An 8,634-nucleotide genomic window follows, 5' to 3' on the forward strand; every position below is an offset into this window, starting at 1 on the left:
GAGGCGGCGGAGCCGCGCCATCCAGCAGATCTGAAGTGGGAGGGTGCGGTGGGGAAGGCGCAGCTCGGCCCGCCATGCAGCGGCTGCGGCAGGAGAGGGGAAGCGACCACGGGCGGCGCTGACGGGAGGCTGGGCTGGAGCGCCGCGGCGCCGGCACGGGGTGCCTTGGGTGGCTGGGGCGCCCCGGTAAGACAGTCATTAAAACACCCTAAAAATTATTTTTAAAGCCCTGAAAAAGCCCTTAAGGTATCCTAAACATTTCCAGAGAATTCCTAAAAAACTCCTGTAAAAAAACCCCTAAAATATCCCTAAAAATCCCTGAAAAATCACCTGAAAGACCCTAAAAAACAGTTTAACCCCTACCTGTAACACTGTGGCCTCCAAACATCATCTCTACCTATTAATCGGGGTAACTGCAAGACCCTCAAAAACCACCACAATCACCAGCTTGAGTTGGTCTGGGCAGCACCAAATAAAATAAATTTAAAAGCTTTAAAAATAGAAAAATTAAAAATAAAAATTAAATAAAAAATAAAATAAAATAATAAAATAAATGCTTTAAAAATGGGAAAATAAAAAAAAGAAAATTAAAAAATAAAAAGCTTAAAAACAGAAAAAACTAAAAATTAAAAAAAAATTTAAAAAACTAAAAAATGCTTAGAAATAGAAAAATTAAAACTAAAAATGAAATAAAAATGAAATTAAAAAAAAAGAAATGCTTTAAAAATAAAAAAATCAAGACTAAAAAATTAAATAAAAAATAAAATTAAAAAAATAAAAGAAATGCTTTAAAAATAAATCAAAACTAAAAATAAATAAAAAATAAAATTAAAAAATAAAATTAAATAAAATAAATGTTTAAAAAAAAAATTAAAACTAAAAATTAAATAAAAAATAAAAAAAGGTTTAAAAATAGAAAGATCAAAAATAAAAATTAAATAAAAAATAAAAAATAAAAAAATGTTTTAAAAATAAAAAAATCAAAACTAAAAACTAAATAAAAAGGAAAATTAAAAAAATAAAATAAATGCTTTAAAAATAGAAAAAGCAAAAAATAAAAATGAAATAGAAAATAAAATTTAAAAATTTTAAAAAGCTTTAAAAATAAAAAAATTTAAAAATCAAATAAAAAATAAAAAATAAATAGTTCAAAAATAAAAAATTAAAACTAAAAATGAAATAAAAAATAAAATTAAAAAATAAAATAAATGTTTAAAAATAAAAAAAATTAAAACTGAAAATTAAAAAAAATTTTAAAAGCTTTAAAAATAGAAAGATCAAAAATAAAAATTAAATTAAAAAAACATTAAAAATGCTTTAAAAATAAAAAAATCAAAACTAAAAATTAAATAAAAAATAAAAGTAAAAAAATAAAATAAATGCTTTAAAAATAGAAAAAGCAAAAAATAAAAATGAAATAAAATATAATATTTTAAAAATAAAATAAATAGTTCAAAAAAAAAATTAAAACTAAAAATGAAATAAAAAATTAAATAAAAAAATTTTTAAAAGCTTTAAAAATAGAAAGATCAAAAATAAAAATTAAATAAAAAATTTTTAAAAGCTTTAAAAATAAAAAAATAAAAACTAAAAATGAAATAAATAATGAATTTTTTTAAAAAGCATTAAAAATAGAAAAAGCAAAAAATAAAAATGAAATAAAAAATAAAATTAAAAAAATAAAATAAATTATTTAAAAATAAAAAAATTAAAACAAAAAATTAAATAAAAATAAAATTAAAAAATAAAAAAGCTTTAAAAATAGAAAAAGCAAAAAATAAAAATGAAATAAAAAATAAAATTAAAAAATAAAATAAATGATTTAAAAATAAAAAAATAAAAAAAAAATTAAATTAAAAATATAATTAAAAAATAAAATAAAAAGCTTTAAAAATAGAAAAATCAAAAATAAAAAGTAAATAAAAAGTTAAAAATAAAATAAATGCTTTAAAAATAAAAAAATCAAAACTAAATATTAAATAAAAACTAAAAAAATAAAAGAAATGCTTTAAAAATAGATAAAGCAAAAATAAATATGAAATAAAAAATAAAATTTAAAATATAAAATAAATAGTTTATAAATAAAAAATGAAAACTAAATAATAAAAAATAAATTTAAAAAAAATGCTTTAAAAAAATAAAACAAAAAAATTAAATAAAAAAAAATTAAAATAAAATAAAAAGCTTTAAAAATAAATGAATCAAAAATAAAATTAAATAAAAAATAATTAAAAAGGCTTTAAAAATCAAAAAATCAAAAGTAAAAATTAGGAAAAAAATAAAAATAAAAAAATTTAAAACATGCTTTAGAAATATAAAAATTAAAACTAAAAATTAAATAAAAAGGAAAATTTCAAAATAAAATAAATGCTTTAAAATAAAAAAATTAAAACTAAAAAAAAGATAAAAAAAAGCTTTAAAAATCGGAAAATTAAAAAAAATATTAAATAAAAATTAAATTTAAAAAATAGAATTAATTAAAAATAATTAAAAAACAAAATAAAATCCGTAAGGTGCTGTAAAGTACTGTAGAAGTTCCGTAAAAAAGGTAGTGTCATAAAGCGCGACTGTCGAAAAAACGCACCTTTTACGGCAGTCGCGCTTTACGGCACCTTTTACGACACTTTTATGACAGTCGCGCTTTACGACACCTTTTACGTCAGTTTTACGACAGTCGCGCTTTACGACAGTCGCGCTTTACGACAGTTTTACGACAGTCGCGCTTTACGGCACCTTTTACGACAGTTTTACGACAGTCGCGCTTTACGGCACCTTTTACGACAGTTTTGCGACAGTCGCACTTTACGGCACCTTTTACGACAGTCGCGCTTTAGGGCACCTTTAACGACAGTTTTACGACAGTCGCGCTTTACGGCACCTTTTACGACAGTTTTGCGACAGTCGCACTTTACGGCACCTTTTACGACAGTCGGGCTTTACGGCACCTTTTACGACAGGCGCGCTTTACGGCACCTTTTACGACAGTTTTGCGACAGTCGCGCTTTTCGGCACCTTTTACGACAGTCGCGCTATACGGCACCTTTTACGACACTTTTACGACAGTCGCGCTTTACGGCACCTTTTACGACAGTCGCCCTTTACAGCAGTTTTACGACGTTTTATGGAAATTTTACGGCACTTTACAGCACTTTAGAGTTTTTATTTTGTTTTTCATGTATTTTTAATTCATTTTATTTTATTAATTTTGGGTTTTTTAAATTTTTCTATTTTTAAAGCTTTTTATTTTATTTTTTTTAATTTTTTTATTTGTTTTTCTTTTTAATTTTCCTATTTTTAAAGATTTTTATTTTATTTTAAAAATATTTTTAAATTTAATTTTTAAATTTAATTTTTCTTTTTTTAAAGCATTTATTTTTTTATTTTGTTTTTTATTTAATTTTTATTTTTCTATTTTTAAGGATTTGTATTTTTTTAATTTTATTTTTTATTTATTTTTAGTTTTAAACCTTTTTATTTTTTAAATTTTTTTATTAATTTTTTTTATTTTTAAAGCATTTATTTTTTAAATATTTATATTTATTTTTAATTTTTCTATTATTAAAGGTTTTTGTTTTTTAAATTTTATTTTTAATTTTTTAAATTTTTCTCTTTTTAAACTATTTTTAAAATTTTTTTATTTTTATTTTTAATTTTTCTAGTTTTAAAGCTTTTTATTTTTTTATTTTTATTTAATTTTTATATTTCATTTTTTATTTTTAAAGCATTTATTATATTTTTTAATTTTGTTTTTTATTGATTGTTTATTTTTCTATTTTAAAAGCATTTATTTGATTTGTGTATTTTTTTATTTAACTTTTAATTTTTCTATTTTTAAAGCCTTTTAAAATTTTTTAAATTCGTTTTTATTTTTAATTTTTCTATTTTAAAAGCTTTTTATTTTTTTAATTTTTTATTTTTTATATTTATTTTTATTATTTTTAAAGCATTTATTATATTTTTTAATTTTGTTTTTATTGAATGTTTATTTTTAATTTTTCTATTTTTAAAGCTTTTTATTTTTTTAATTTTATTTTTAATTTTTTTATTTTGAAGTGTTCTATTTTTAAAGCATTTATTTTTTTAATTTTGTTTTTTATTTTTCTATTTTTAATTTTTGTATTATTAAAGCAGTTATTTTTAATTTTGGTTTTTTTCTAATTTTTATATTTATTTTTTCTATTTTTAAAGCATTTATTTTTTTGTTTTTTATTTAATTTTTATTTTTTAAATTTTCTTTCAAAGTTTTTGAATTTTTAAATTTTTTTTTTATTTTTATTCTTAATTTTTTTATTTTTAAGTTTTCTATTTTTAAAGCATTTATTCTTTTAATTTTGTTTTTTATTTATTTTTCTATTTTTAATTTTTGTATTATTAAAGCATTTATTTTTTAATTTTTTTTTCTAATTTTTATATTAATTTTTTCTATTTTTAAAGCATTTATTTTTTAATTTTGTTTTTTATTTAATTTTTATTTTTTAAATTTTTTATTTTCAAAGTTTTGGAATTTTTAAATTTTATTTTTTATTTATTTTTATTCTTAATTTTTTATTTTTAAAGCATTTATTTTTTTAATTTTATTTTTTATTTAATTTTTATTTTTAATTTTATATTTTGAAACCTTTTTTTTATTTTTTAATTTAATTTTTTATTTCTATTTTTAATTTTTCTATTTTTAAACCTTTTAATTTTATTAATTTTTAATATAATTTTTATATCTAATTTTTCTATTTTTAAAGCATTTATTATATTTTTTTAATTTTGTTTTGTATTAAATTTTTATTTTTAATTTTTCTCTTTTTAAAGCATTTTATTTTTTTAATTTTCTTTTTATTTTTTAGTTCTAATTTTTCTATTTTTAAAGCATTTATTTTTTTAATTTTGTTTTTTATTTAATTTTTTTTTTAATTTTTCTATATTTAAAGCTTTTTATTTTATTTTATTTGGTGCTGCCCAGACCAATTTAAGCTGGTGATTGTGGTGGTGTTTGAGGGTCTTGCATTACGGCACTACATTTTATGGAACTTGTACGGCACTTTACAGCACTTTACAGTTCGTTTTTTTTTTATTATTTATTTTTAATTAATTTTGTTATTTTATTTATTTTTTTTTAATTTTTCTATTTTTAAAGCATTTTATTACATTTTATTTGGTGCTGCCCAAACCTGCTGTAGTGCATTTTTATACTTTGTAATACTTTGAAGTAATTTTTCCCAAATGGTTTATCCCAAACTGTACCCCCCTCCCTTTACCTGTGTTATCCCTCTCCCGGGATGAGATCATCCCCAAACCCCCACCCTGGCTCTCTGTCAATCACTCAGCCTCCCATCCCCCCCATGCAGAAGTTTCAGTCCAAGTCCTCGAGTGATTAGCCAGAGGCTAGGGGTCAGCCCCCCAAGCCTTGCCCCATACGCTGTCCTATATGTCTATCCCCCAGCATCCATCCCTTAGGGTCACTTAATGGTTGGTAGGATGTTATCTACTTTCGGTTTCCACCTCCCTTAAATTGTAACCTTGGCACATCTCCCAGGGCTCTGGGCAGGAGCCCCCTGAGGTGCAGGAGCTCCTATGGGACTCCTAATAAAACCTTGCATTAACCCCTGCTAAGAGTCGTCCCTTTATCATCTACCGCTGTCTCTGGTGTCTCTGCTGCTGCAAAGGCGACCAGGCCAGGTGCCCTCAGTATCCTCGGGGCACAGAGAGTGTCTCCCCGCTCTCGGCCGTGTCGGGGCTGCCCCCTGGTGTCTGCCAACTCGGGACCGGCCGAGGGTTCCTGAGAGGCTCGCACAAACCCGCTCGGCCGCTGATTGTGGTGGTGTTTGAGGGTCCTCCAGGACAAGGGAGGAGATAAGAATCTTGACTCCCCCTTTCAGAAGGCTGAAATATTATTTTATGATCTCTATTATATTAAAAGAAAATGAGATATTAGAACTACACTAAAAGAGCAAGGAGACATCAGAAAGCTGGAAAGGAATGAATAATAAAAACCTGGGACTGCTCACAGCCCCGACACCGCTGGACCATGATTGGTCATCAAGTAGAAACAATGCACAGGAGACCAACCCAAGATGCCCCTGTTACTAAACCATCTCCAGCCCACACTCCACAGCCAGCAGATTGTTATTGGTTCCATTTCTGTTCTGAGGCTTCTCAGGAGAAAAAACCCAGCAAAAGGATTTTCATCAAACACGTCAGTGCCAGGTGATGGCACAGGCAGCATCAGCTGGCAGAGGTCACTGTGTCATCCCTGCCAGCCCAGGTGTCACAGCAAGGAGGAGAGAGTTCACCCTGTGCTCACCCTGCAATACAGAGCAATACAACACAACACACATATTAACACAAGATTATAACCTTTTTCTATTTTCATTACTTGTGGGTTTATTGTTACAGGACACCCAAAACAACAAAAGCACACAAAAAACAGCACTCATCTACCATTAACACCCCCTTCAAATGACACACAAACTCACCATCCCTCTCACCACAACTGCTAAATTACACCCCAGCAATCATTGGTCCTCGGGAACGTGGTTCCCTGGAGCCTCCAAAAATTCCCCCTGCCTGAAGAAATACCCGGTCCCGGGAGGGTCTGTGCCCAAACTTTGGCGATGAACGTCGCCTCGCTGACCGACCGGGACCGGGGAAAAAAAACCCAGCCGGGGGAAAAAAAAAAAGAAAAAAAAAACAGCCGGGGGGGGTGGGGGGGCTAAACCCAGCTGGGGATTTTTTACTCTAAATTTACAAATGAGTTGAAAAACCTGACAAGCAAAAGTCACACACACAAGGTTAAATCCCGTCAGCATGCGCTCACACACGCAGAGACGAGCAGACGCAGACAGACACAGGCACGTGCTCTCACACACGCTCACGCACTCCTCCCATTTAAACGTTCCCTACGGCTCTTCCTCGAGACGCTGAAGAACGCGCTTCCACGCTTCTTCTGGCTGCCGCTCCTCGAGGTCAAATGGTAGATTCTGGGGAAATCAGTAGCCTCAGGGACCTGTGAGACGACAGGAAGCGGTCAACGAGTGGCTGACAGCTAGGACTTGTCCCTGCTCTGGACCAATAAATTTTCTACCCTAAACCCCACTAAAGACAGATGAACAGTAAAGTTTTTATAACTCTGCTACCTAACTGTGACTACATGCCAGGGCAGGGCAGCTCCAACCATAAGTGGTACAACATGAGCACACACAATAAAAGCAGACGCATACAGACGCAGTGCAAGTGTACATGGAGTGTAAGTCCATACAATATAAGCCAGCATAGGTACACACAATGTAAGTACATACAGTGTAAGCCAACATAGGTAAACGCAATGTAAGTACATACAGTATAAGTACATACAGTATAAGCCAGCATAGGCACAAACAATGTAAGTACATACAGTATAAGCCAGGACTTGAGATAGCTCTCTGGAAGATTAATTCTTGAGCCCTATACCCCTTGGGAGGATGGAACCTATAGAACTCCTGCAGTCACCTGAGGAGGGTGTAAGACGCTTCCTCCAGAAGTCCAAGAGAATGGCGTGGAAAAAAAGGCACTACCAAAGCCGGTAGTGAAAAGAAGACGGATGAGAACATCTTGTCCCTTTGAGACATTCCTGTCCCAAAGAGTAAAAATGTAAAGATGCCGGAATAAGGGATATCCGGAGAGGAACGTGAGTAGAATATGGCCTATGTGGCACGGAATACTGCCGAGAAAGCATCGAGACGTAACAAAGGCCTGTGACACATAAGACGATGGAAACGGACGACATAACACGGACACGGACGACATAACACGGACACGGACGACATAACACGGAGACGAGTGGCAACTGCCTGGCACTGTCCCAATAGGGACCCGAGATTCCTAACGCAAGATGAGCCAGAGGCTGATGATGCCAAAGGAAAGGAAGCCCTATGACGATGGCACGTGATGATGAAATGTAACTCAACAAAAGAAGTTAGTGCCGAAGCAGTTAAGAGGATGCTTGAGAGGGGCGGCGAGCCTAGAGAAGGAAGCAGACTGCCGGGTGACCGTGGCCGGCTCCGGACGTGAAGGCGAGCTCCTCGGGGAAAGATCCGTGACGACGTCACGAGTCGAGGGAGGCGGACGACGCAAAGTTCCCGAGAATGTGGAGATGGGTCGGAACTGTCCTGCCCGGCAAAGGCTCTGGCGAGGCTGAGGGGAAACCCTCTCCCTTTACTTCCAGAGAGCCCACCCCGCTACAGACCTGTCCCCTAAGCTGACATCTGATTGCCTCCTGTGATAGTAAAGGCTATTCCCCCTTCTCCCAACCGCTGGCCCCGACACTTAGCTTTTGGAAGATGAGAGGACAAAATCCATCCTCGGTCGACGTGGACGTTGAGATGCTCTCCGTGTGTGCTTCGGTGCTGCCGTTTCCAAGCTTGGGCTACGAGCCTCCTCAGGGTACCTAAGACAAAACAGAAAACCTGACTATTGCCCTCAAAAACAGTAATCCCCGGGACTCCTCTGCACCACTGCCCTGGCTCACCTCAAATCTTGATTGGCTCCAGAGGGTGCCCGGAAGATACCTGCAAAGAGAAAAGGGACACGCTTAGCATGCTGCTGTGTAACGCTCACCTAGGAATCAGCCTGCCTAAACTCAACTCACCTGCCCTCCTCTGATCC

The 8,634-nt window shown here is 31.3% G+C and overlaps 1 long non-coding RNA gene across 1 annotated transcript; it reads right to left on the reverse strand.

Annotated features, from left to right (window-relative positions):
* Window positions 1–5,864: 5,864 nt before the first annotated feature.
* On the reverse strand, window positions 5,865–8,009 carry LOC129047143 (uncharacterized). The gene is made up of 2 exons (XR_008509137.1): window positions 6,871–8,009; window positions 5,865–6,296 (listed from the first exon to the last, which is right to left on the reverse strand). It is a non-coding gene; the product is annotated as an uncharacterized LOC129047143 (long non-coding RNA).
* Window positions 8,010–8,634: the final 625 nt, after the last annotated feature.

This window comes from Molothrus ater, unplaced genomic scaffold (assembly GCF_012460135.2).
Source record: "Molothrus ater isolate BHLD 08-10-18 breed brown headed cowbird unplaced genomic scaffold, BPBGC_Mater_1.1 matUn_MA677, whole genome shotgun sequence".
Classification (NCBI taxonomy): domain Eukaryota; kingdom Metazoa; phylum Chordata; class Aves; order Passeriformes; family Icteridae; genus Molothrus; species Molothrus ater.